The 27,656-nt window shown below is 40.0% G+C and overlaps 1 pseudogene; it reads left to right on the top strand.

Annotated features, from left to right (window-relative positions):
- The first annotated feature begins 1,703 nt into the window (after positions 1-1,703).
- On the top strand, positions 1,704-20,065 carry LOC127650214 (serine incorporator 1-like; annotated as a pseudogene).
- Positions 20,066-27,656: the final 7,591 nt, after the last annotated feature.

Here is a 27,656-nt window from a genome sequence, read left to right as displayed (position 1 = left end):
CAATAAAGCAGAATGGAAATGGTAAATTGAGGCTAAATACTGTAAATTTTGTCATTTTTTTTACATTTAGTAATTTAGTCACTGTACATGAAGATGATCCAAATAGTCTACTGAATATGATTTATGGACTTAGATGTACAGTATGTATTTTTTGTTGTTGTATGTATTGCTGATGTGGTGAAACAATCTCCCTGGAAAAAAAAAAAACCTTAACTTATCTTGAATTATGTAGATGGCAAAAGAAGTTGTTGGTGCTTTTCCAAGTATCCCTTGCCATTTTGCAATAAACTCAGCCAGGGAGCACATGACACATCTGCGACTGACGATGGCAGAGGAACTTCTGAAAGGCTCAGGTATTTTATTTATTGTACAAAAACGCCTGTCATAAAGTGTAATTTGTTTTATCACATTAAACCACACACTTTGTAACACCATACTATTCTTTCATACATGAGGAATGCAAGATCAATAAAATTTAAGTAGTAAACATATGGTAATGTATGTTATGCTATTTACAGTATGTACCATTTGTCAACACAGCTAACATATACTGTAACTCTAACTGTTTTCAGTATTCAAGAGGGACATTGTTGCTCATTATGTGCTGCCTCAAAACCCCCAGTGGTGGTGCAAAAACATTTTGGGTAGGTAGCGTAGCACTGATTATACAATTTTGGTAACACTTTATAATGAGTATACAGTACTACATTGTTAATATTTAATAGGCTGTATACAAAATCGTGAGTTCTCGATTCGTTGTCACTGTTACACAATTATTATTGTTTAATCAGCTCATAGTAAAAAGAATAATTGATAATTATTTAGGAGTAAATTGTTCACTTTAGATTAGGTCACAGAACACTGGAAAATTTAATTGGAATTGAGTGATCAACTACTTGATTACTGAGCAATTTGATAAGGTTATTATTATATTTTGACAGATTGAATGTCACCGTTGCAAGAGGTGGTTCCATGTGGCATGCCTTTCTATGTCACAAAAGGAGTTCAAGAGAGTTCATAAGGTTGACTGGAAGTGCTGCCTATGCAAATAATTGTGGATTGGTCATTGGTAATTTGTACAGTTCCCTACAATTACCAAAAAAGTGTCAAAGGCCAAGAAAGAGTCTTGTTGGCAGCCGACTGACATAAAATGAAGAAATACAAATAAACATGTTTGATATATTAAGATATTTTGTATCATAATTTTTTGAGACCTGGGTGAACAATGTACAGTAGGTTTTATGACTGTAGGTCATTGTCTTCAAACGCTATTGAGCTTTAAATATTGCCATATTTTGTATATGATCCCATACAGTAGTGAAATACATATGAATATTTGCATATGATTTAACAGTTTATTGTCATACATATCAAAAATGTAAAAGGTGTGCATCATACCTGAGACCTGGGTGAACAATGTACAGTAGGTTTTATGACTGTAAGTCATTGTCTTCAAACGCTATTGAGCTTTAAATATTGCCATATTTTGTATATGATCCCATACAGTAGTGAAATACGTATGAATATTTGCATATGATTTAACAGTTTATTGTCATACATATCAAAAATGTAAAAGGTGTGCATCATACCTGAGACCTGGGTGAACAATGTACAGTAGGTTTTATGACTGTAGGTCATTGTCTTCAAACGCTATTGAAGTTACAAAACGTTTATACCAGTGTCGCATGTAACTTTAGAGACGGTCCCTAAATACGCGAATATCGAACGTCCAACGTCAAACCAGCTTCATGCCAGTGGATTGACTTCCGTGTTTTGACTTTAGTTTCGGTGTTTTCTCCGTCATCATGGGTGCTTGTATGGCCTTGTGCTCTCTGGCGAGCTGCGTAAGTCCAAAATAATATTCTTTTACACTGAACTTTTTTCTCTCTTTATGTTGGTTAAAGTCTTGTAAAACATCAATACATTTTCACAACTTTGAATTGGGGGCGTTTCCTCGTTTTGTTTACGTAGTGACTTTGGTTATGTACAGACCGTTTTGAGAAAACACAAGGGAAATGATTTAAAGCATGACTTTGCTACGTTTAAGGCGTAGAAGTATGCTATGTGTGATTATTAATGTCGTGTTTGTAAACAATATCCATCTGTAAATCGTATCTGTATTTTGTGACGACAATTCACGCTTCTGATTATTCGAAACTGAAAACATTTATTTTAACCAGTTCAGTTTAACAGATATTCCTGTTGATTATAATTATTATTGATTATTATTTACTTCTAGGATTCTCAAAAACTTAGTTTATGTATAAGCTAAGTGATGGTTAAAGTCACTATAGTTACAGATCTAGTCGGGTTGTTCCCCGTTTAAGGCAGGTAAATGTGTATATTTGCTGTGTTAGTATGTGGTTTAATGTAATTTCTCATCCTGCAGGCATCTTGTCTCTGCGGATCTGCGCCCTGTATTTTATCAAGATGTTGCTCATCATCGTTCAACTCCACTGTGACCCGCCTGGCCTTCTCCTTCTTCCTGCTGCTGGGCACTATAGTGTCCATCATCATGATCCTGCCCGGCATGGAAACACAGCTGAAAAAGGTATTTAAACAGCGGTGGTTCTCATGGGGTGCAGGCATTATTGTGGCCTGGGATGTATACCACCAACCTTGTTTCCCCATAAAAATGATCAGGTATTGAACAAACGATCCTCCTGAGACACGAATATGACAGCTGTGTGCATTTGCCATGTCCCTTTTTGATTTGTATCTAGTAGCACCTAATGAACATAAAAAAAAAATAAAATAAAAAAAATGCCACCATATTTTATATGTCAGGGACATTTTTGTCACTTGTAATGAAGTATATATATATATATATATTTGTTTAGGCCTCAGTGTTAAACAGCAGCCTATTTTGTGAACAGATTCCTGGTTTCTGTGAAGGAGGTTCGTCTATTCCTGGCATCAAGGGGAAAGTGAACTGTGATGTCATCGTTGGCTATAAATCGGTCTACAGGATGTGTTTCAGCCATGGCCTGTTTCTTCTTCCTGTTCTCCATCATCATGATCCGTGTGAGGAGCAGCAAAGATCCACGAGCTGCAATTCAAAACGGGTGTGTGTTTTTACTGGGAGCTGTAACAGCTGTAATCTTAGGTAAAAAATAAAAAAAAACACCTTTCTACTGAAATCATGGACAGATGGGCTCTTACATTAGTTCTGTTTTTTTACATCAGTCCTGCCATCTGCTGGTGGAAGTTGGAAGTGTTTTCTAAATGTGGAAAATGTTTTCACACAAGAAGTTGTCCTAAAGAAGTCATAAGATGAATCCTTATGTAATGACTCATGCCAATGTGACTGCGTGTTTTTCAGTTTCTGGTTCTTCAAGTTCTTGGTACTGGTCGCTCTCACTGTGGGAGCGTTCTTCATTCCAGATGGAACATTCAATTCAGGTACATTGCTGTACTTTCAGCAAGTCATGAAAATAAGGAATAACTCAATCAAATCAAATGTATTTTTGATTTTGATATCTTCTTTTGGTTTACTAATTTCAACACATTTTCTTTAAACCTTTAGAAGTTATAGAGCGGAACAGGACCTGCCCACTTTTTTAGCTGTCTTGGTTCCGGAAGTATTTTTTCCATTAATTTCATTCATAAGGTTTTCATTATCTCTTCATAAGAGTTGTAAGCCATAAAACAACCAGACCACAACTGTTTATCTCGCTATCCCGCTAATCAGCAGATTCAGCACCAGCCTTGCATCATCACGGCCCGGCCACACCCTCCTCAAGTCACAAGTATATTTTAGGTTTAACAGCAAAATATACAAGTAGTTTGAGAGTGTAGGAAGACACTCCGTTGCATCATTCACAGCAGAGATTTTTGCCGTTCTACGTTTGCTGTGATTCACTGATTGGTGGATTGTTTCCCTTCAGGATCATGGGTAGTGGAGTTCCTCACCAGAAATGCTGCTATTAAACAAAAATATTTTTTAATGAACTTCAATGCAGACTAATGACTAATACAGACACTAGGCTTCCCTCAATTATGGAAAACTGCTTTATGGATTTTTAAAATTGTGATTTTCAGAACTGGAATAGTTGTGGAAATTAATGCATTCTTAAAAGCAATGGAAATGTCTTTAGTGAATAGAGTTTGTTTTTATAGTATGCATCTAATATATTTAAATGGAAGTAAGTTGTCCTTTATGAATGCAATCTCTGTAGAAAAATGTGTGTCCAGTCAGTTATCATGAATGACTGGAAAAGTGCAAGGAATTTGATTTGGTCAAAAGGAGTGAGATCCTTGATATACAGACACATAACTTAATGGAACTTAATCAGTATGCCTGACATTATCTTAGAACATGTGCCGCACGCACATGCAATTTTCATTTAAAGCGATAGTTCACCCAAAAATGAAAAATAATTCATCATTTACTCGCCCTCAGGCCATCCCAGATGTGTATGACATTCTTCTGCAGAACACAAACAGAGATTTTAGGAGAATATGTCAGCTCTGTAGGTCCATACAAAGCAAGTGAATGGTGATCAGAAATTTGAAGGTCAAAAAGCACATAAATGCAGTATAAAAGTAATCCATAACACTCCAGTGGTTAAATCTATGTCTTCAGAAGCAATATGATAGGTGTGGGTAAGAAATAGTTAAATATTTAGACCATTTTTACTATAAATCTACTTTCACACAGCTCTCATATGCACTTTCAAAAGAGTTCTTCTGTTTTTTGCCAATTCACATTCTTTTTGCATATCGCCACCTGCTGGGCAGGGAGGAGAAATAAAAAAATGGAAGGGATAAGGGAAAGGAAATGAATAAATAAATCATATTTGTGTAACAGCCTTGTAGGTAGTGATATGCACAAAGAATGTGAATCCGCAAAAAACAGAAGAAAAACTCTCTTGAACGTGCATATGAAGGTTGTGTGAAAGTAGATTCATAGTAAAAATGGACTTAAATATTGTTCGGTTTCTCACCCACACCTATCATATTGCTTCTGAAGACAAGGATTAAAACGTTTATGCTGCATTTATGTGATTTTTGGATCTTCAAAGTTCTGTTCACCATTGAGCAAAAAAGCTGATCTTTTCTTCTAAAAATCGTCATTTTTGTCATCAAGTCATACACATCTGGGATGTCACGAGGGTGAATAAATGATGAGAGAAATTTCATTTTTGGGTGAACTATCCCTTTAATAACAAATAGCATTCTGCTTGAAATTTCTGATTTTTTTTGCATGCAGTAGTAATTGATGAATGAACTATCCCTTTAAAACCACATATAAACAGGCTCCTACATCTGCATCTGAGAGTAAAAGACGGACGTTGTTTATTTACTTTACAGAATTGCTGTCTGCTGAGCTGCAAAAAGATGCTCCAATGCTTACCTTTCAATCTGCTACATTACTGACTGACAAACTATAGCTGGCTAACAGCAAACAGATGGGATAAACATGAGTGACAAGGTTGTCAGGAGAGGGTTAATGTCCACTGTCTATGGAGTGGTGGTGGTGTAGTGGTCTAATGTACATAACTAGTAAACTGTTAATCAGAAGGTCGCTGGTTCGATCCCCACAGCCACCACCATTGTGTCCTTGAGCAAGGCACTTAACTCCAGGTTGCTCCGGGGATTGTCCCTGTAATAAGTGCACTGCAAGTCGCTTTGGATAAAAGCGTCTGCCAAATGCATAAATGTAAAATGTAAATATTGAAAAGGGAAAATGATGGGGTCATTGTTTAACTTTCCAGTATGTATTTCACTGAACTAGTTAGCAACTTACCGTGAAGACACCGCTTAACTCTGCACTGTCTGTCAGGTCAGCTCTGTAAACAGTGGAGTCGTAGCGCACTCTGCTCTCTGCATAACTATGTTATGACACCAATTCTAAATCACCCCAAGCATTGTTTTCTGCATTATATTTTATGAAAAAAGTTTTCTTATCTGTGCATATATGCCGATACCGATATATCTGCGAAATGATAATATCGGCCGAACAATGAATTGGTCGGGCACTAATCTGCATGGCCACTTCCAACATTTGATACATTTCTAATCTTGGTCTAAATGTTTTCCATTGCAGTGTGGTACTACTTTGGTGTGGTTGGGTCATTCATCTTCATCTTGATCCAGCTCATTCTGCTGGTGGACTTCAGCTCACACCTGGAACCAGATGTGGGTGGAGAATGCAGAAAACGGGAACAATAAATGTTGGTATGCAGGTACGCTCAAGAACATCCCACCAGCACCGTAAACTTTCAAACTGACAGAGGTGAGAGCGGATTGCATCAGAAGCATGCAAGTCATTTGGAAAATCATGATTGATTCTTAAGATTGTTAATCAGGGTCCTAACTAGGTGTGATGCAAAGAAAGCTATCTCATGTTAATCTGATGGCACTGTATATTAAAAATGAAATCACTTTTTCACTTTCAGCATGCCACTCTATAGTTTTGAATATTTTTTCTGGAAATGTGTCTAGATTATTCCTTTTATGTGGGGCATTCATTGTTATTACATTTTTCAGGATCAGACAATCGTTTGTAATGCTCATTGAATGCTTTCTCTTGAATATTAGCATGTTTTTTCCACAGCCCTGCTCTCTTTCACGTTTGTGCACTATATATGTGCCTTTGCTGCTGTGGTTTTGTTCTACATATTCTACACACAGCCGGATGACTGCACTGAGCACAAGGTCTTCATCAGTCTCAACCTCATCTTCTGCATCATCATCTCAGTGGTGGCCATACTCCCCAAAGTGCAGGTTATTCCTACACTCATGCTCTGCGCTCATCTTTTGCACTCTCAAAGAACATGTGCTTTTACATCTTCAACAACACACTGATAACCAGGCCCAGACAGAATCTGCAGACTGATTTTGGGGAAACAATTCTGGGAGATGGATTTAAATGTGGTATCCTACTCGTTGCTGAAGGCTAAACAAACACGCAAGGGACAGGATAAACCTGTATTAAGGGTCTATATGTAAATCATCAAGCGGCAAAACAAGAAAACTTTACGAAGCTGTGAGATTATCAGGTATTCTTTAGTCTTGATTACAAACATAAAGATCTGTGTGTCATCGGACATGTGCACACTGATTAAGCTGACATGCAATACAAATTTGGGCAATTGGTTTTTGCTTAAACCGGAGCTTGTGGACATTACCCCAATAAAAGAGCATTGTTTAAGGTTTTTTGCATGACCTTACATATTACACATTACTGTTTTATAAAAAAGAGTTTTCGAAGTCGCAGGCCTTTAGAATAACTTTCAGGACAAAAACTGCTGATTTCTCTTACTATGCACTCTCATCCATTCTGGAGGACTTCTGTTGTCACACAAGTTTAAGTATTTCAACCTTATGAAACTACTGACTTATGGTCTATCATCTGTCGTTTGCTGGATGCAGTGAAAAGGCGGCGTTGGTCTTTAGTTTTAGTCATGACTATATTCTGATTAAAACCTCAATTAAAACATCATAACCCTTTTAAATATTATGTACATTATATATATATATATATATATATATATATATATATATATATATATATATATATATATATATATTAACATATGTTTGTATATATATTGCATGTGTTTTTGTTACAGGAAGCTCAACCAAGCTCTGGTCTGCTGCAGGCATCTCTCATCTCTCTCTACACAATGTATCTCACATGGTCTGCTATGAGTAACAACCCTAGTAAGTCTCAAACAAACAACCAGATTACGCATCCATGCTGACATTATATACACTGAGGAGCCAAAACATTATGACCTCTCACAGGTGAAGCGAATAACATTGATTATCTCCCAACAAGGCCACATGTTAAGGTCTGGGTAGTTAGATGGTAAGCGAACAATCTGTTTTCGTAGTCAACGTGTTAGATGCAGGAGAAATGGCCAGGAGTAAAGACCTAAGTGCCAAATTGTTAGGGCAAGACGACTGGGTCAGAGGATCTCTGAAATGGCAAGGCTTGTGGGGTGCTCCCGGTCAGTAGTGGTGAGTACCTACCAACAGTGGTCCGAAGACGGACAAACCACAAACCAGTGACCGGTTGTTGGGCGGCCAAGGCTCATTGATGCACGAGGGTAACAAAGGCAATTTAGATTTTTAATGATGTTACAGGAGGAATGTGTCACAACACACAGTGCATCGCAGCCTGCTGCATATGGAGCTGCATAGCCGCGAGACCGGTCAGAGTGCCCATAATGACCCATGTCCACCGTGGAAAGTGCCTACACATGAGTGTCAGAACTTGATCTTGGAGCAGTGGAAGAAGGTCACCACGTTTCCTTTTACATCACGTAGACAGCCGTGTATGTGTGTGCCGTTTAGCTGGGGAAGTGATGGCACCAGGATGCACTGTGGAAAGACGACAAGCCAGTGGAGGGAGTATAATGCTCATGGCAATGTTCGACTGGGAAACTCTAGGAGCGGCCATTCATGTGGATGTCAATTTGACACGTGCCACCTACCTAAACATTGTTGCAGACCAGGTACACCCCTTCGTGGCAATGGTATTCCCTGATGGCAGTGGCCTCTTTCAGCAGGATAATGCACCCTGCCACACTACACACATTGTTGGGGAATGGTTGGAGGAACATAAAGAGTTGAAGGTGTTGCCCTGGCCTCCAAATTCCCCTTATCTCAATTCAGCTGAGTATATGTTGGATGTGCTGGACTAACAAGTCCGATACATGGCGGCTCCACCTCGCAACTTACAGGGCTTGAAAACTCTGCTGCTAATGTCTTGCTGCCAGATACCACATGAAACCTTCACCTTCTTGTAGAGTCCATGCATCGATGGGTCGGTACTGTTCTGGAGGCACACGGAAGCCCAACTGCATATTAGATGGGTGGTTTTAATGTTTTGGCTCATCTGTGTATAATTAGTGCATAATTGTGCATGTAAACGGACTAAATGAGAACAAACAATTGGTCTTGTCTAACATATTGTTTGTTTACCAAAAATTTTATGTATTACCTAAGTTGATCAGTTGGTCTGGCAATAAACTACACAATCATCACCAAAACTGTTTAGGTGAAGCTTCATAAAAAATGTCCTGCAACAAAGTAATTCTCAGAAAGACATTGGAAAATTCACGTAAGGCAGTTGTTTGTTTACATAAGGTAATGCTGGGAAATGAGGTGACGAGTTGGTTGAACTGAACAAATGACATACAGTGAGGAAAATAAGTATTTGAACACCCTGCTATTTTGCAAGTTCTCCCATTTAGAAATCATGGAGGGGTCTGAAATTGTCATCGTAGGTGCATGTCCACTGTGAGAGACATAATCTAAAAAAAAAATCCAGAAATCACAATGTATGATTTTTAACTATTTATTTGTATGATACAGCTGCAAATAAGTATTTGAACACCTGAGAAAATCAATGTTAATATTTGGTACAGTAGCCTTTGTTTGCAATTACAGAGGTCAAACGTTTCCTGTAGTTTTTCACCAGGTTTGCACACACTGCAGGAGGGATTTTGGCCCACTCCTCCACACAGATCTTCTCTAGATCAGTCAGGTTTCTGGGCTGTCACTGAGAAACACGGAGTTTGAGCTCCCTCCAAAGATTCTCTATTGGGTTTAGGTCTGGAGACTGGCTAGGCCACGCCAGAACCTTGATATGCTTCTTACAGAGCCACTCCTTGGTTATCCTGGCTGTGTGCTTCGGGTCATTGTCATGTTGGAAGACCCAGCCTCGACCCATCTTCAATGCTCTAACTGAGGGAAGGAGGTTGTTCCCCAAAATCTCGCAATACATGGCCCCTGTCATCCTCTCCTTAATACAGTGCAGTCAGCCCTGTCCCATGTGCAGAAAAACACCCCTAAAGCATGATGCTACCACCCCCATGCTTCACAGTAGGGATGGTGTTCTTGGGATGGTACTCATCATTCTTCTTCCTCCAAACACGGTTAGTGGAATTATGACCAAAAAGTTCTATTTTGGTCTCATCTGACCACATGACTTTCTCCCATGACTCCTCTGGATCATCCAAATGGTCATTGGCAAACTTAAGACGGGCCTTGACATGTGCTGGTTTAAGCAGGGGAACCTTCCGTGCCATGCATGATTTCAAACCATGACGCCTTAGTGTATTACCAACAGTAACCTTGGAAACGGTGGTCCCAGCTCTTTTCAGGTCATTGACCAGCTCCTCCTGTGTAGTTCTGGGCTGATTTCTCACCTTTCTTAGGATCATTGAGACCCCACGAGGTGAGATCTTGCATGGAGCCCCAGTCCGAGGGAGATTGACAGTCATGTTTAGCTTCTTCCATTTTCTAATGATTGCTCCAACAGTGGACCTTTTTTCACCAAGCTGCTTGGCAATTTCCCCGTAGCCCTTTCCAGCCTTGTGGAGGTGTACAATTTTGTCTCTAGTGTCTTTGGACAGCTCTTTGGTCTTGGCCATGTTAGTAGTTGGATTCTTACTGATTGTATGGGGTGGACAGGTGTCTTTATGCAGCTAACGACCTCAAACAGGTGCATCTAATTTAGGATAATAAATGGAGTGGAGGTGGACATTTTAAAGGCAGACTAACAGGTCTTTGAGGGTCAGAATTCTAGCTGATAGACAGGTGTTCAAATACTTATTTGCAGCTGTATCATACAAATAAATAGTTAAAAAATCATACATTGTGATTTCTGGATTTTTTTTTTTAGACTATGTCTCTCACAGTGGACATGCACCTACGATGACAATTTCAGACCCCTCCATGATTTCTAAGTGGGAGAACTTGCAAAATTTCAGGGTGTTCAAATACTTATTTTCCTCACTGTACTTCAGTAAACTCCAAGCCAACTGCAATATGATGTAATGCAATTAAACTTTTAAGGAGCATTCTCCTGTGTAGCACAGTATGGAAGTTCTGTGTCCATTTATAGGCCACTCGCATCCACCACATTATAGACCCTGTAATGTGTGTTAAATCAAAATTCACAGAATCAGTACCTATTTTGGTGAATTACACTATTGTTGTGCTCATGAATAAAATATTTCCCATGTGTGGTACCTCTCTCTTTGCACACAGATCGTAAGTGTAACCCCAGTCTGTTGAGTCTTGTCAAGAGTGGGCCAACCGCTCCCACTCCCACCAGTGCCCCGGGATCCATACTCAGTGGTGGGGCGCCCAGGGCATTGTGGGGTTGGTTATCTTCTTCCTGTGCACTCTGTATGCCAGGTGAGCTGTGTTAACATTTAATATCAAAACACTTCCATGAATGCAAATTAATTATCCCCATAAACTCTGTGAGTGGAGCCAGGAGTGTGAAATAACTAAAGTCTAATGTGGTATTATTTGAAGCTTAAAATCTGCACTTTGAACAGGACTCCAGAGTTGTCTCAGATGGCCAGAAAAATATATGCAGTCATATTCATTTTCTTAACTTTTCTATTGATCATATCAGCAATAATTCATCAAATGATGGAGATGTGCAGTGTAGTTAAGAGAACCTCTACATGTGAAAGAGATGATTCAGGTGTCTGGAATCGCAGAGAGTGTGTCTCGGTGGACTGCTGCATCCTCCGCTATAGAGTGCTCACAATCGGCCCGCAAAATCAGAATTGCAAAGAATCAGCAACAAGTTTGTTGGCGCGTTTGGGCCGTTGCCTGATCTGCATAATTCCTTCAGTGAATCTGCCCCTAAACCAACGTGCAAATTTTACCGGCTGCAACTCATTCCCTACTCAAGTCTGGTTTCAGTCTCACGTGAAGCACGGCCACTGATAGATACACGCCGCTGTGCACATGGACATTTACGCGATATACACGATATAGCAATATATCTCTATCAGTTGGTACTTTATTTCATCGCCATGATATATATCGTCATATTGTCCAACCATACAGTATAATTACAAAGTATATATTGCAAAATATTTGAATGTTGAAAATGTAAGCGTGAAAAAATCTTCTTTCTATAAAAATTCTTACTTAATAGACCTTATTCACAGTTACGCCATCTTTGATTTTTATTCGAGGCTGTGAGGGATAGACCAACAGTCTCTTCAATAGCACAAAAGGTATAAAGCTGTAAAGAAAACTCTTGTTCTCTCAAGGTTTTTGTCTACGGAGTGTTCTTGAAAGGTTTTTCAGTGGAATGATCCAAAAACCCTTTAAACTGCATTACAGCCCATTGAAGAGACTAGAAGTCTATCCTCACAGCCTCGTTGTTATAACTGTCAAAAATCAAAGATGGCAGCTTATGTGAATAAGGTCTATAACACTAAATGTAATCAGTGACCACGTTTACATGCACTTAAGAAACGGTTCATTCCAGGGTTTTAGCAGAAAGCAGCATTCTGAAACATCATGTAAACTAGAACACTGATTTCCTTATGCCACAAACTTGGAACATCCTATCTGCCAACAACCAAGAAAAATGTGCACCTAAGAGAATTGATGCCGTTTGAAGGCAAAGGTGGTCACACCAAATATTGGTTTAACTTTTTTATGTTTACTGAACTTTGTATGATGTTAATTGATGAATGACAACAATTGATGTTATTATTTTAAAAACAATTCTCACTATGCTAAATTTTTCACGAGTGCCTAAAACTTCGCACAATACTGTATGTCACTGTGCATTTCTTATTGTGTAGAAAATTGTCAATACGTAGCTTATTAATAAAAGAGAATTTGTAGTTGTGAGTTAAAGATAAATTAAATTAAACAGAAAGGTGAGAGAGGAAGTCTTCAACCCCTTATACACTGCAACAAAATACGTTTTTGAATTGATTTTGTTTTGGCTTGTTTTCCAATATAAATATCTAAAACTCCTTTAAAACAACGTACATTTACTTTAGCAGCTATACTGCAGAAGGAAAAATTATCTGAGAATGTTGAACATAATATAAAAAATACAAATAATTTAAAATATATCAAAATCATTTATTAAAAGATTCATTCACCTCAGAAGCAGCATATAAGATATTTATAAATGCTTTTAGAGAATAGATCTTGAATATGAATATATTCAGTCTTTACTGCACTGGCAAAATTATAACCAAGTGAAAAAATACACATATACAAAATACACTTGTGAAATAGCTCAAGGACGGGACGGAAACAAACGTCAACTTAAGGGGTAAGTTTTTAATTCTTTTAATACCCCCACCGCCCGACTCAGGCCGGGGCGTCATCCGGCCTGCCTACCACTCCCCCCCCATTCCTGGAGAGGAAGTCAGCGGCAGCCATCTGCACCCCCGGTCTGTGGACCACCTTGAACTTAAAAGGCTGGAGGGCCAGATACCAACGGGTGATCCGGGCGTTAGTGTCTTTCATGCGGTGGAGCCACTGCAGTGGGGCATGATCCGAGCAGAGGGTGAAGGCCCGCCCCAGCAGATAGTATCGGAGGGTGAGAACCGCCCACTTGATGGCCAGACACTCCTTCTCCACGGTGCTGTACTTAGTCTCCCTCAAGGAGAGCTTCCGGCTAATGTACAGCACCGGCGCCTCTCCCTCCACCACCTAGCAGAGTACGCCCCCAGCCCTCTGTCTGAAGCGCCCGCCTGCAAAACAAAAGGGAGAGAGAAGTCAGGTGCATGCAAAAGCCGCCCCCACAAAGTGCAGCTTTAATGTCTGTAAACGCCTGTTGGCACTGCTCGACCACTGGACCGGATCCGAGCTCCCTTTTAGTAAGGTCAGTCAGCGGGCTGGTGACATCCGAATAATTAGGAACAAACCGCCTATAATAGCCAGCCAGCCCCAGGAACTGCCTCACCCCCTTTTTGGTCTTGGGTCTAGGGCAAGTCGCAATCGCCGTGGTCTTGTCAATTTGGGGTCGCACCTGGCCATGACCCAAGTGGAACCCCAGATACCGCATCTCCACACGCTCCAATCACAAGACTTTTTCGGTTTGCCGTGGAGCCTCGCCCGCCTCAGCGATCTCAGGACGGCCCTCAGATGTTGCAAGTGCCGCTGCCAATCATTGCTATAAATGATGATATCATCTAGATACGCAGCGCGTAAGCAGTATGCGGTCTGAGGATCCTATCCATGAGGCGCTGAAACGCGGCTGGTGCCCCGAACAAACCGAAAGGAAGCGCCACGAATTGGTGTAATCCGAACGGCGTGGTGAAGGCCGCTTTTTCACGGGATATTGGTGTCAAGGGATCTGCCAATAACCCTTCGTTAGATCCAAGGTCGAATAAAACCGAAGCAGAACCTAACCGATCGAAAGCAGTTCATCAACACGGGCATTGGGTACGCGCCAAATTTAGACACCGCGATTGACTTTTCTATAATCCACACAGAAACGGACAGACCCGCCGCTTTTGGGAACAAGGACTGACCGGACTGGACCAATCGCTGTGAGATTCTTCTATTACTCCCATGTCCAGCATCGCGTCCAATTCTTCCCGAACTATTTTTTTTATGTTCGGGCAAGCTGATAAGGGCGGCAACGCACCACTCACGCCCGTTCGGTCTCGATGTGGTGTTGTATGAGGTCTGTACGGCCCGGTAGAGGAGAGAACACGCCCAAGAAACTCCTTTTGCAGTTCGGAAACCTCTGCGAAGTTGGCGCAGTGAGAGGTGGTCTCCACACAGAACCGGGTGTTAGGATCGCAGGCTTTGTTTACCTCCGTCCGAAGCTCCGCTTCTCGAACTACCGCTGCCAACGCCACAGAGGCCGCCTCTTCCTCCACAATTTCAGGAGGTTGAGGTGATATATTTGACGCCGCCTCTATCGGCACGCTTGACTTCATAATCGAGGTCCCCTACTCGTCGTGTGACCTCAAACGGTCCTTGCCACTTGGCGTAGTAATTTTGAGCTTGATGTTGGGAGTAATACAAGCACTTTATCTCCCGTGCAAATTCTCGTGAGCTGAGCACCCCTGTCATACAGCCGGCGCTATGTTCTTGAGCCTGGAGCAAATTCTCCTGTGTTAATTGCCCCAGCGTGTGGAGTTTTGCTCAAGATCAAGAACGATTGAATTTCATTTTTGGCACTAGAAGGTCCCTCCTCCCAAGTTTCACGGATGACGCCGAGGACCTCGCGGGCCGTCCGCGACAGTAGCTCAAATGGGGAAAACCCTGTGGAGGCTTATGGAACCTCTCGCACTGCGTAACAACAGGGGTCCAGCCACTTATCCCAATTCCTAGCGCTTGCGGTACCTAATTTACTTAATCATATTTTTGAGTGTTTTATTAAATCGCTCCACCAGTCCATCCGCCTGAGGGTGGTACACGCTAGTGCTAATCGATTTAATGCCCAATAATTCGTGAAGTTCGCAAGTGTTCGTGACATAAAAGTAGTGCTTTGGTCGGTGAGGATTTCCTTCGAACCCCCACCCGGAGATTATCTTGAAGAGTGCCCCTGCAACACCGCGCGCTGAGATGTTGCTCAGAGGCACTGCTTCCGGATACCGCTGCGTAATCCACCAGGACTAACACAAAGCGATGTCCGCGTGACGTCCGCTCTAATGGCCCGACGAGGTCCATTCCACTCTCTCGAGGGAACCTCGATCAATGGAAGGGGGCGAAAGGCGCTTTTGGGGTGGCCGTGGGTTTACCAGCTGACATTCGCGCACGCCGCGACACCACCTGCGGATCGCCGCCAATGCCCGCCAATAGAAACGGGCTATTAGACGGAAAAGTGTTTTCCGCTCCCCAGGTGACCGCCATAGGATTATAGTGAGCCGCTTGGAAAACCATTTCCGGGCGCTCTGCGGAATCAACAATTGTGTCACCTCCTCCTTTGTTTGAGCCGCCCCAGCGCCACTCTATACAACCCATCTTTAATAACTGAGAAATACGGATATGAAACGGCGACACCGGCCGGAGTTGTTGACCATCGATCACTCTCACTTGGTCAAAGGCGTGCTTAAGGGTTTCATCCCGCTGACTGCTCCAAGGGAAAATCCCCTCAAGGAACTCCCTGAGAGGAGGGGTGTCCCCTCGCCCTTCCCTCATCACCTGGAGCAGCCGAGGACGGCCCCTGCCCGCCTCCCGCCAAAGCATCGCGACATCACACATCTCTTTACTTTCATGCAGGACCCATCCGCACAGACTCCTCTAATACATTTCTAAAATTTGGCCAATCAGTACCCAAGATTAGCGGATGGGTGAGGCGGAACTAACCGCTGCCTCCACACTATGCTTTTCTCCCCGAATTTAATTGCCAGAGTCACCATGGGATACTTGTGAATATCCCCATGCACACACCTCACCCTCACCCGCTTAGCTGTGCCCAAAGCCTCGGTTGAACCAAGCGCTGGTGGATGGTGGTCTGATTACAGCCGGTATCCATCAAAGCTTGGTATGTACCCCCTGATCCTTACCGGATCCGCACGCCCAGCCCGACCGGGGCAGCCTGCGGGACATCGGAGACCACGACCACCGCCCCCACCTCCATCAGCGACACTGATCCCGAAGTGGTCCGGGTCCCCGCACCTCCAGCAGACCGCCCAGGCGCCACGGCCGCACCTGCGCTGGCGGGCGCCACCACCTGAGGAGGAGAGCCACTGAAAGACGGGAAGGGTTGGGCGGGTTCTCCCACGCACCGGAAGCTGGTCGACTGTATCCTCCACGCCATGCGGGGCAGGAACGGGTCCTGGGGAGAGAGCAGAGCGAGAGGGAACAGGGGGAAACAGGGGAAGACACAGGGAAGGGGAGAGAGAGAGAGGGGAGGGCTCATCTGCCCTCGGATCGCCGCCAGGTGGTCCTCCATGAAGCTGCACAGCTGCCTCCAGCGACGCCGGGCGGTGGCACTGGACCCATTCCGCCGCTCTCCTGGGCAGTCTTTGCATAAATTGCTCCAGTACCACCTGATCGATAACTCCTCGACGTCGCGGTCCCTCACGAGCAGCCACCGCCGACAAGCGCCCCGGAGCCGCTGAACAAACGCAAACGGGCGGTCGGATTTTTCCAGCTTCATGCTCCGGAAGAGCTGGCGATTCTCTTCCGGCTCCGACCAACCCGCTGCAGAATGGCCCTCTTCAGGTCAGAATAAGCCAGGAGGCTCGCCGCTGGCAGTTGTTGTGCCGCGAGCTGTGCTTCCCCGACAGGAGAGGAATTAGCCGGGCTGCCCATTGTTCAGGCGGCCAGCCCCAGATTTCAGCCGCCCTCTCAAAGAGGTCGAGGAAGGCCTCAGGATCATCTGCCACCCCCATCTTCTGTAACATGGGCGGGGCAGCGTAGCGTGGTGTCCGGGGTCGCGGCTGGGGCTGACGCAGCCTCCTGGCTGAGGAGGCTCCGGATAGCGAAGTCGGTCCTCTGCCTGAGCCCGCATGACCTCGAAGAACCGCCGATCTTGATCCTGCCGGAGCTCAAGCAGGGTTTGTTGGTGGCCCTGATGGAGATTAGCTGAGGACTGGAGGATTTCCGCCAGCTGGGAGGACTCTATGGGCTTACTTGGTTCCATTACGTAACCAAAAAAAAAAATAGTCCCGGTTTCTGCACCACTGTGAAATAGCTCAAGGACGGACGGAAACAAACGCCAACTTAAGGGGTAAGTTTTTAATTCTTAAGTTTTTTATAACACATCAGAGACAGTCTTCCTTGGTTCTCTCTCATGCTCCGTCGCTCCTGCCCTTTTATGCCGCTCTCCTCACGTTACTGAAATTAGACACAGGTGTTAGTTATCATTTAGCTCAGGTGTGAGCGCCCTTACCGCTTTTCTCTCCCGGACGGGCGCTTGACCACGCCCCCGCTGCCACAACACTTTTACATTTAAGAAACATTCTCTTAAAGCAAGTCTAAATATATCTTATATGTTGCTTCTCAAAGAAATGTATCTTGTTTTAAGGATTTTTAGACCTTTTTTTTTTTTTTTTTATGGAAAACAAAACAAAAAAAACTTGATAACAATAGGATTCTTTTGCAGTGATTGATTTTTTTATTGTTTTTTGACTGAATTAAACTTAATAAAAAGTGTTTTCCCCTTTAATTCAGTGAATGTCATTTAGAGGTATTTTTAAAAGATCGTTTTGTCTGCTTTATTGTTAGCAAGCTCATTTAATGCAACCTTTTAAATCGGGCACAAGAATAATCGGTTAAGAGCTAATGAATAATCATCGCAATATATGCAGAATAATCGTTAGATTAATCTATTATCAAAATAATAATAAAGTGTAGAAAGCTTACTGACCGAACCGCATGTATACAGGAGAAACGAGTGGGCCGATTTATTTAAACCGATAGTTTGAAAGATTTTGCAACTGAGATTTAAATCAGAGACACTATTAAAATGTATTTGTTTTGGTGCCCATAAACTCGGGAGACTACTGCCATGGTTTATAAGATATAAAAAAACACAAAAATCGAGATATTCACAATGTCGTTTAATACATATATTTGTATTATATTACAAAATAATATTGAGTACTGTAAGTAAATATCTTCAGATTATTTCATAAAGTAAACTATATATATATATATATATATATATATATACAGCAGCTCAGACCTTTTGCTTCTCTCTTTGTAGTATCCGCTCCTCTAACAACAGTCAGGTGAATAAGCTCATGCAGACAGAGGAAGTTCAGGGTCTGATGGCTGATGACCCCAACGATGGCTTCTCGGAGGATGGCGTGAGACGAGCGGTGGATAATGAAGAGGATGGAGTGACATACAGCTACTCATTCTTCCATTTCTCACTCTTCCTTGCTTCCCTCTACATCATGATGACCCTGACCAACTGGTACCAGTGAGTGTCTGAATGTCCAAATCGAGCGCCACAGTGGCTGTGCAATTTTTCAGCCACATTGGTTCTTGTTTTTTTTCCCTATTTTCTCTATAGGGATTTAAAGAAGCTCTTCTATCTAAGGACCAAACATTAGAATTACAGACAAAATTTGATTTGAGGCATAAAACTATTTGAAAATAAAAAAGTCTAATATAAAGCAGTGCAAGTGATGTAATCAAATCCAAAACGACAATATTGAACACTTTTACAAGATTTCAAGTATTTTTCTCTGGCAACAGTGACTTTCTGATCATTGGATCTCTCTTCAGCATTATTGGTAATGTAGTTTTTTGCAGGTTATGTGGCATTTTATTGTTGTTACAGGCATTAACTTTTACACGGTTATGACAAACATCGTAACTGTTAATTATGTCCCTTTATATTGTAATTGCGATTGATTTTGATGAATAGATTTACATTAAAATACTTATTTTGTGTGAAGCATCTTCATGCCAAATTCTTCATGTAGGCTATTAGTTAATAGCACTAATTAGTTACAATTAGTTAGATGTGACAGTTGTAATTGTAATTTGATTCATTTCAATAAATTGTGCTGCTCTAATGGCCAATAAAATGTTGTTGTTTTTATTCCCCCATGAACATAAACATGTCTTTTTTACCCTCCCCTTTCCTCTCACCCTCTCAGACCTGAAATTGACTACGCTGCCATGAAAACCAGTATGCCATCAGTGTGGGTGAAGATTTGCTCAAGCTGGCTGGGACTGGGGCTGTACCTATGGACTCTTGTGGCTCCACTAATCCTGACTGACCGAGACTTCAGCTAAATGCCAATAAGCCTCCATAAGGAGTCTTATTTTGAAGGAAGCAGCCCAAGTTTCTGTCATATGCTGAGCTTATTCATACAGCACATTACAGCAGTTATTGTTATTCTTCTATGAACCCTAGTAAGCCTTCACAAGACACTTTTAATATATTTTTTATTTTGTTATATAGTCTTAAACTCTGAACCGACATCATTGGATCTACCTGCAATTCACCTCAGAAATCCTTCAACATACAATGTAATAAACTAGACAACGTATATTCAGGACACTTCTTTTGTGTAATGTAGTGCACTTTACTTCACATGTGCTGACATCAAGTTCACATCAGTTTTTGGATATTTTATGGCATTTTATTACTGTCTGGGGTCCAGATTTGTTCCAAATTGCACTAAGTTTGATCAAATCAATATTAATTGTTCAGTGGAAACTGATGAAGATTTGCTTATACATATCCTCAATATTTTTATTTCGATAAAGATAGAACTGCCTTTTTGAAGCTTTATTTTTGGAGCTTTACTTTGACACTTTTTAGTTTGATCTGTTAGCATCAGAAAATGTAAATCTTTTGTACTTGTACTTTTATTCATTCTTCTAAAAATGATTATTAAACATTTTAAACATGTTTTGTGGCTACGTTTTATTTATTCATTAATTGTTGCATCAAACTTTTCTTGTTATAAGGACTTGGCATAATGTTGATGACCACAACATGTCCCTCATTTACTTTAGAAAAAGCTCAAATCTGGGTTACAGTGACTGTGAGGCACTTGCAATGGAAGTGAATGAAGTGAATTCACAACAGCGCCATCTTTGATTTATTTTACGGTAAAGACACTGAGGCTGTGAGGGATTGACGCTAGTCTCTTCAATGGGCTGTTCTGTGTTTTGTTTTTTTTAATCCAGACAAAACATTGAAACTATCTTTCCAAGAACATTAATTATACAAAGAACTCCAAACAACACGAGTTGTGGAAAATCAGATCTGATCAATGAGCTGTATGGAGCTAAATTCATGACTAAAGTCTTTGAAGCATAAAAACACGTTGAATTGCTCTAATGGAAAAAATAAATGTATTGTATTATCAGTGCTTGCTTTTTATTTCCAGCTTTAAATAAATAAATAAAATCTAATATTGTAATGGAATGTTCCATGTTCAATACAAGATTAGCAAAATCAACATTATTTGTGGCATAATTTTGATAACCACAAAATGTTGATAATAATATTTTGACTTGTCCCTCGTAAAACCAAAATTAAATAAAGAAGCAATCACAGTTCATTGAGGCCAATCCATAAACATTAAAATACTCACTGTTTCAAAAGACATAAACATAATATTGTTTACATGATTTTAGTGTGATAAAATCACCCTGTGAGCCATTTTATCACACTAAAATCATGTTAATGTGAATAATGTTTGTGTTGTGACAGTATTGTATATTTCATCCTGTTGGATAAAACAGTAACACTACATGAATGCTCCCTTCGTTAAGAGTTTATAAAGGGGTTCATAAGGAGTAATAATTAATATACAAATGCATTATAAATCATTGATATGCAGTTATAACAACTTGCATAAAAAGATGACTTCCATGTAATTTCTGCCAAATATTGAGAAGTTTTACCTTTCATGTAATAAATGCATAAGGACAATTATTCAACATTAGAAACCCATGCAAATATCCCATAATATAAAGTGGACACATATAAAGTATTAATTAAGGAGTTGCCAACTTTAAAAACCTATATACATAAAGTTCAGTAGGTTTAATCAGGATTTCTTATATGATATCTGCTGTGAATGACAATGAAGATCTGAAAAGTGTTTTTATAGAGGACTTTAGGTCACTAGAACTAGTTAATTTTGGACAGCACTCGGAGTAGCACCATTCTTTTGACATCAACGTGACAAGAAAAGTGACAACACAAGTGAGTCAAGACATTACAGTCATGAATATAAACACAGAATGACATAATCTCTCCTTTTATTCTAGCTATAATATATTTTTGCTTCATTGTGATATGAATTATTAATTAGGACATTTTATTTTTTGATTGATAATAATGTAAATAAGTGATTATTAAGCATTTACAACAAGTACACTACATGCACAATTATTAGGCAAGTTGTATTCCTCAGGATTCATTTTTTTGTTGAACAGACACAATGCTCTCAGTCAATCCAAAATGTTATTGAACCTCAAACCTGAAAGTTTAACAAAGAAAAAGTGAGTTTTGTCTTTCTCAGGGGAATATATAAATGTGCACAATTATTAGGCGACTAAATTACAAAACTAAATTCTCCCAACTCAATTGTTTATTCTCAATTTTTAGAGTTGGTGCAACAAATAAGTAACACAAAATGACAATTAAATAACCATTTTGGCCTTTTAAAAATATTCAGTGACCAATATAGCCACCCTTCTTTTCAATAACTGCCATGAGTTCATCCATGCAGTCTGTCAGTTTCTCGATCTGTTCTCAATCAACTTTCATTGAAGCAGAAGCCACAACCTCCCAAATGCTGCTCAAAGAGGTGTATTGTCTTCCCTCACTGTAAAGAAGGGCCCACAAGATCTCAGTAGGATTTAAGTCAGGTGAGGAAGGGGGCCAGCTCATTATTTGGGCATCTTTCAGGTCCTTGCTGGCTAGCCAAGCAGAGGAGTACTTGGATGCATGTGATGGAGCATTGTCCTGCATAGAGATCATGGCCTTCTTGAATGCTGAGGACGTCTTCCTGTACCACTGCTTGAAGAAAGTACTTTCCAGAAACTGGCAGAAGGATTGAGAGTTGATTTTCAGTCCATCTTCAACTCCTTAAAACATCCTTATTGATAGCAGCCCATACCAGTATCCCTCCTCCACCATGCTGGCACCTGACTCGAAGTGGTGCCTTGTGTCCATTAGTGATCTAGCCACGGGCCCATCCATCTGGTCCATCAAGAGTCACTCTCATTTCATCTGTCCATAAAACCTTTGAAAATATCTGTCTTTGTGTTTCTTTGCCCAATCTTGACGCTTCATCTTGTGAATATATTCAGTGATGGTCGTGTTTTAGCCATCTTGACCTTGGCCATGTCTCGGAGCACTTGACACCTTGTACTTCTGGATCTCCAGGTAGGTTGCAGTTCTGGAATATGGTGGCACTGGAGGATAATGGGTTCCTGGTAGATTCACGTTTAATTCTTCTCAAGTCTTTTGTAGTTAATTTGCGCCTTTTCTTCTCCATGCGTATAATTGTGCACGCAGTGTAAGTTAACATGGCTCATTATTTGGCAAGTACAAACACAAGTCTTCAGCTGCCTCTGCTGCCATGGAGTTTCCCAACCCATGTATCACTTCTGCTTCTACACCAAGGAATCCTCTTTCATTTATGCATCATTTCACGGTGACCTCATGCTGTCTATCTCACTTTCAACCCGCTGGCTGTCCCTCTGTGGGTACTAACTCTCTGCCTTGTTGTTACTCCTGATGGGTTCATGTAAACAGTGCTCTCTCTCTCTCTACCTCTCTCTCGGTCTCGGTCTCTCCTCTCTCTCTCTCTCTCTCTCTCTCTCTCTCTCTCTCTCTCTCTCGCTCTCTCCCTCTCTCCAGGGAGCAGAAGGCACATCTAATTCTGTTATATAACAAGTAACTGCATCACAACATAGTCTAAATAGAGAGAGATTGTGTATATGTGGCAAAAAACAAACAAACATAAAAACAGTCATAATTCTTTATCAGTATTTTCATCTTGTTTCCAGTAAATATATCTGAAGATCCTAAAAATCATTTTGATTTGGAAAAAAAACCATTTTGATGGCCCAACACAGCAGACAGGGGTGGGGGGGTGATGCACAGGTTAGGGACACTATTACCCCTCCTCAGATGCGTGAATTAGCTGTCAGGGTAATTAAAGATTCAGCTGCCCTGCCTCTGAGATTCAAGCGTGGTGTTTAGGGAGGCTGCCATGGTTATATAACTGGAAAAACAGCAACCGTTTACACCTGCTCCATAACAACAGTAATTGCTCCTAATGTTGTTCATTGTGTTGTCCATTGGAACTCATTTTAGGCTCTACAGTGTGGTTTGACTACCAGGGGAGAGACGAAAAAAGCATTCGGCATGGAAATGGTTTTATAAATGATGTTTAGTGGCCCTCTTTTACACAGACTCAAACTCAGTGTCCCTTATGCATTTCTTTTTTATATTAGGTTACTATCAACTTGACATATATTGTTATATTTTATATATAAAAAAGCATGGGATGGAATAGAACATCTGAATAAACAATGACCCATACAGAAATCTGATATATGGAAATATATGAAAACACACACACACACACAGATATATATATATTCATATGGTTTTCACTTGCATAAAAAGTTACATACTTGTAATAATTATTATTTTAAAGAGAGAGCACAAGCACACTTGTCAAGCAAAACATTTGATAAAATGTTTGTTAGGTTTAAAATTTCCATGTAATAGATTTTTAATAATTGTTTTTTAAAATAAAGATAGCGTATTTTGGCCACTTTAGTTGCCAAACAAAACTGGTCCACACAATGTAATAAATAAATAATAACAATAATAATAAAATTGGCAACACTTTATTTTAAGGGTCCACGACCACGATATTATAGCCATAATTTGCAAATGAAATAAACATAATGAAATGTCTTGTTTTTGTGTAGAAAGTAATGTAATGAATACTCTATTTCAGAGATCATATATCAAGTTTACTAAACAATCAAAGGCAGTAATGAATGCTAATTAGTATTGTTAATTAACAAAGCTGTTACTAATAAATGACTAACATCTTCTATTAAAGACAACTTGATCCTCTGTTCTAAAGTGGAAGTTTTACCTATTCAAGTTTGTTTGTTTTACACATTTCAATTGCACTAAAACTCTCTGAACATGTTTACATTTACAGCAAATACTGTAAACACCAAATATTGTATATCTAAATAATACAAATAATAACTTGTGTAAGTAGATGTTTCACTTTAGTGTAATTGTTTTTATTTTAAGCAATTGATAAGTATTTTTTTTTGTAAAAACACATAATTTATCATAATTACTGTCTTAAAGGGATCCTCTCATCATTTACTCACCCTCATGATATCCCAGGTGTGTATGACTTTCCTTTTTCACCAAAACACATTTGAAGAAAAATAGTGAAATATCTCAGCTCAGTAGGTCCTTAAAATACAAGTGAATGGAGATTTCTCTTTTTAAGCTCTAAAAATCACACACAGTCAGCATAAACGTCATCGATACGACTCCAGCTGTTAAATTAATGTCTTCTAAAGCGACACGATCACTTTTGGTGCGAAAAAGATCAATCATTTTTCATTATAAACCAATGCTTCCGGTCTGCAGTGTTATGCGTGTGTAACATAATTGCGTTGGCACGTGAGACACGCGAGAACTGACGCACATGAGTCACAGCCGGAAGAGCAGCGCTGTTTACAAGTGAGAAGGAAGAACACTAACCAGAAGCTTGGTTGGTTTTGGTTTAGATCTGTATTTGTATCTGATTGTTTACTCACAATTTTGTGTTTATGTGCTCATCATAGATGTGTCAACCGAGAGAAGAACTTGAGATAATGTCCGGAACATGCCAACACGCTCAGCACTCTCTTGAAGCTTAATGGAAGCATTGCTTTATAGTTAAAAAGTACTTAAATATTGATCTTTTTCGCACCTAAAGCGATTATGTCGCTTTCGAAGACATCAATTTAACAGCTGGAGTAGTATGGTTGACATTTATGCTGACTGTCTGTGATTTTTAGAGCTTTAAAAGAGAAATCTCCATTCACTTGTATTTTAAGGACCGACTGAGCTGAGATATTTGACTAATTTTCTTCAAATGTGATCTGCTGAAGAAATAAAGTCATGCACACCTGGGATATCATGAGGGTGAGTAAATAATGAGAGAATTGTAATATTTAGGTGAACTATCTCTTCCTAATATCTTTCTAATATATTTAAATAAACTTGAATACCAAGTTTATATGCAAAATAAATCAATAATTTGAGTAGGTTAAGCTTTCACTTTAGAATGTGTGGTCATGATTTTAATAATTTATTAGTAACAAATTTGTAAAGCCAAAACTAATTATCCTTAATTACTGGCTTACTATTGTTAGTAAATTACTGATTCTTGAGATAAGGGATAAGAGTTTTTATTTTTTTAATACAAAATTTATTTTTAAATGGATATATTTGTAGACAAAGGTCTCAGCTAATGAATGATGTAAGGGAACAGGTTTTTATAAAAATGCTTTTTCTTTCTGAAAATTGACATTTATTCACTTCATAACTTGCATCTTACATCATTTGTTTAATACTGTCAAAATGTTATATATAACATTTGAATTCTTAACCATGTGTTGTACACTGGAGCCATTATTGTTTCCCCTCAGTTGAAGATGCCTCTATAAACTAAACTAAAATCCCAAAATTGATCCCACAATCTTAGAAATTATAATAATGAGAATGACGGAGTTGACAAGTTGAAGCTGTGACTGCAGAGACTTAGACATGGTTTGTTTAAAATATGAAAAATATAAAACATACCGGACCACGTGTCCTACTGTTGCATCCACCATGAGCAGGAAGTGGGAAAGGGGTACTCGGAGATAAAGCTGGTCAGGACATTTTCAAAAACTGAGGACACAACTTTGATGCAGTTGCAGTTTTTTTTATTATTTTAAAATATTTAAAAAAAATGTATTGTTTGTATAATTTTATTGTATAAAAATATACTGTTTGTATAATTTTATTGTATAAAAATATACTGTTTGTATAATTTTATTGTATAAAAATGTATTGTTTGATGTCTTACAGATCCCTACTTTTCATTTGATATTTATATTTATGAATTGCATTTTTTAACACTTTGTTTAGCAGTTTAACATTGTGACCTCTTACTGAGGACAGGTTAAGTTACATGTGCTTCCAAGTATGTGTCATTTAAAAATAAAACTTAAAATATATAAGTAAAAAATGACCTGAGTATACACATTTCCTTTAGATTAAACTTTTCCAGCATTTTAATAGTTATGATTTAATTGTTATTGATTTTTTTTAAATAAAGATTACTTTTGTATGTAAGACATGTTTTGTCCCTTATCTCAAGAATCAGTTAAACTTGATATATGAGCATTAATTGCATTAGTTTCCACATTAAATAAACTGTACATTATGGCTTAGACACCCTTATTATGCATTCAGTTAATTATTAATGACTTTCTTATATGTGTGTGTGTGTGTACATGTGCTTACTCTAGGACACCTGTTCAAACATGAGGGGAACTGATTTCATATCCACTGTTTGGTCTTAAGTCATTATAAAAATGGTTCAAACATAACATTAGTTCTAAGGAAAGTTATTCTTTTGTTTGCTATGACTGTTGATGTGATATTGTGACATTCATACATTTTACATAAAGTGTAAAAATATCATAATATTTTATCAGTGATTTAGGAAACATGCAAAATTGAAATACTGACTTTTCCGAAAACAATGCTACAGCCAGTATATTCTACTTTGAAATGTCTGTTCTGGGCCGGAATTTCTGTTTGTGTTTAAGCCCGTATGATCCCGCCCACTTCCTGGGTTGCCAGATTTGAAACAAGTTAGCGGGCAAACAAAGCAGTCTTCAGCCATTGAAGCCAGCAATACATCAAGCTAACATTGACAGAGTTATAAGAAAATTCAAATGAGCTGATTTATAATTAGCAAACAATAAACGTATACATTAGCTGATCAACTTACAGTGTAAGGCACTTCACTTGCCATTGTCAGTTTACTCATTCCTGTTGCGTGTCCTCAACCTGGCAACCCGCGTGAGCTTCGAGTCTGTGGAGGAACGGGCGGGGGAGACAATTCTCTACAATATTTTGAATTTGGGCTGCAGTACCCATATTAAACTCTTGATGTCAATATTACATATTGCTCCTTTAAGTGTGACTCATGTGTCCTACTTTTCCTGGGGTCTCTGTAGGCATGCACACTGTTGAAACCTTACTGTGTAACAAACGGATTTTCCATGACAAGCGTGCTGCTGCACTGCCATTGATGAGAGTTCACTGAAGGAGGCGTGGCGCGGGCCGCTCAATGGTCTCGTGCGGGATAGCGTGGTGCGCGCGGCGCTTGCGCTCATCGAGGCAGCGTGTTCTGCGCGCGATTGCAGTTCAGCTTGGGCCAACG

The sequence above is a fragment of the Xyrauchen texanus genome, chromosome 10 (genome assembly GCF_025860055.1).
Source record: "Xyrauchen texanus isolate HMW12.3.18 chromosome 10, RBS_HiC_50CHRs, whole genome shotgun sequence".
Classification (NCBI taxonomy): domain Eukaryota; kingdom Metazoa; phylum Chordata; class Actinopteri; order Cypriniformes; family Catostomidae; genus Xyrauchen; species Xyrauchen texanus.
Note: the sequence above shows the minus strand (reverse complement) of the source record. Positions and strands in the feature narration are given on the sequence as shown.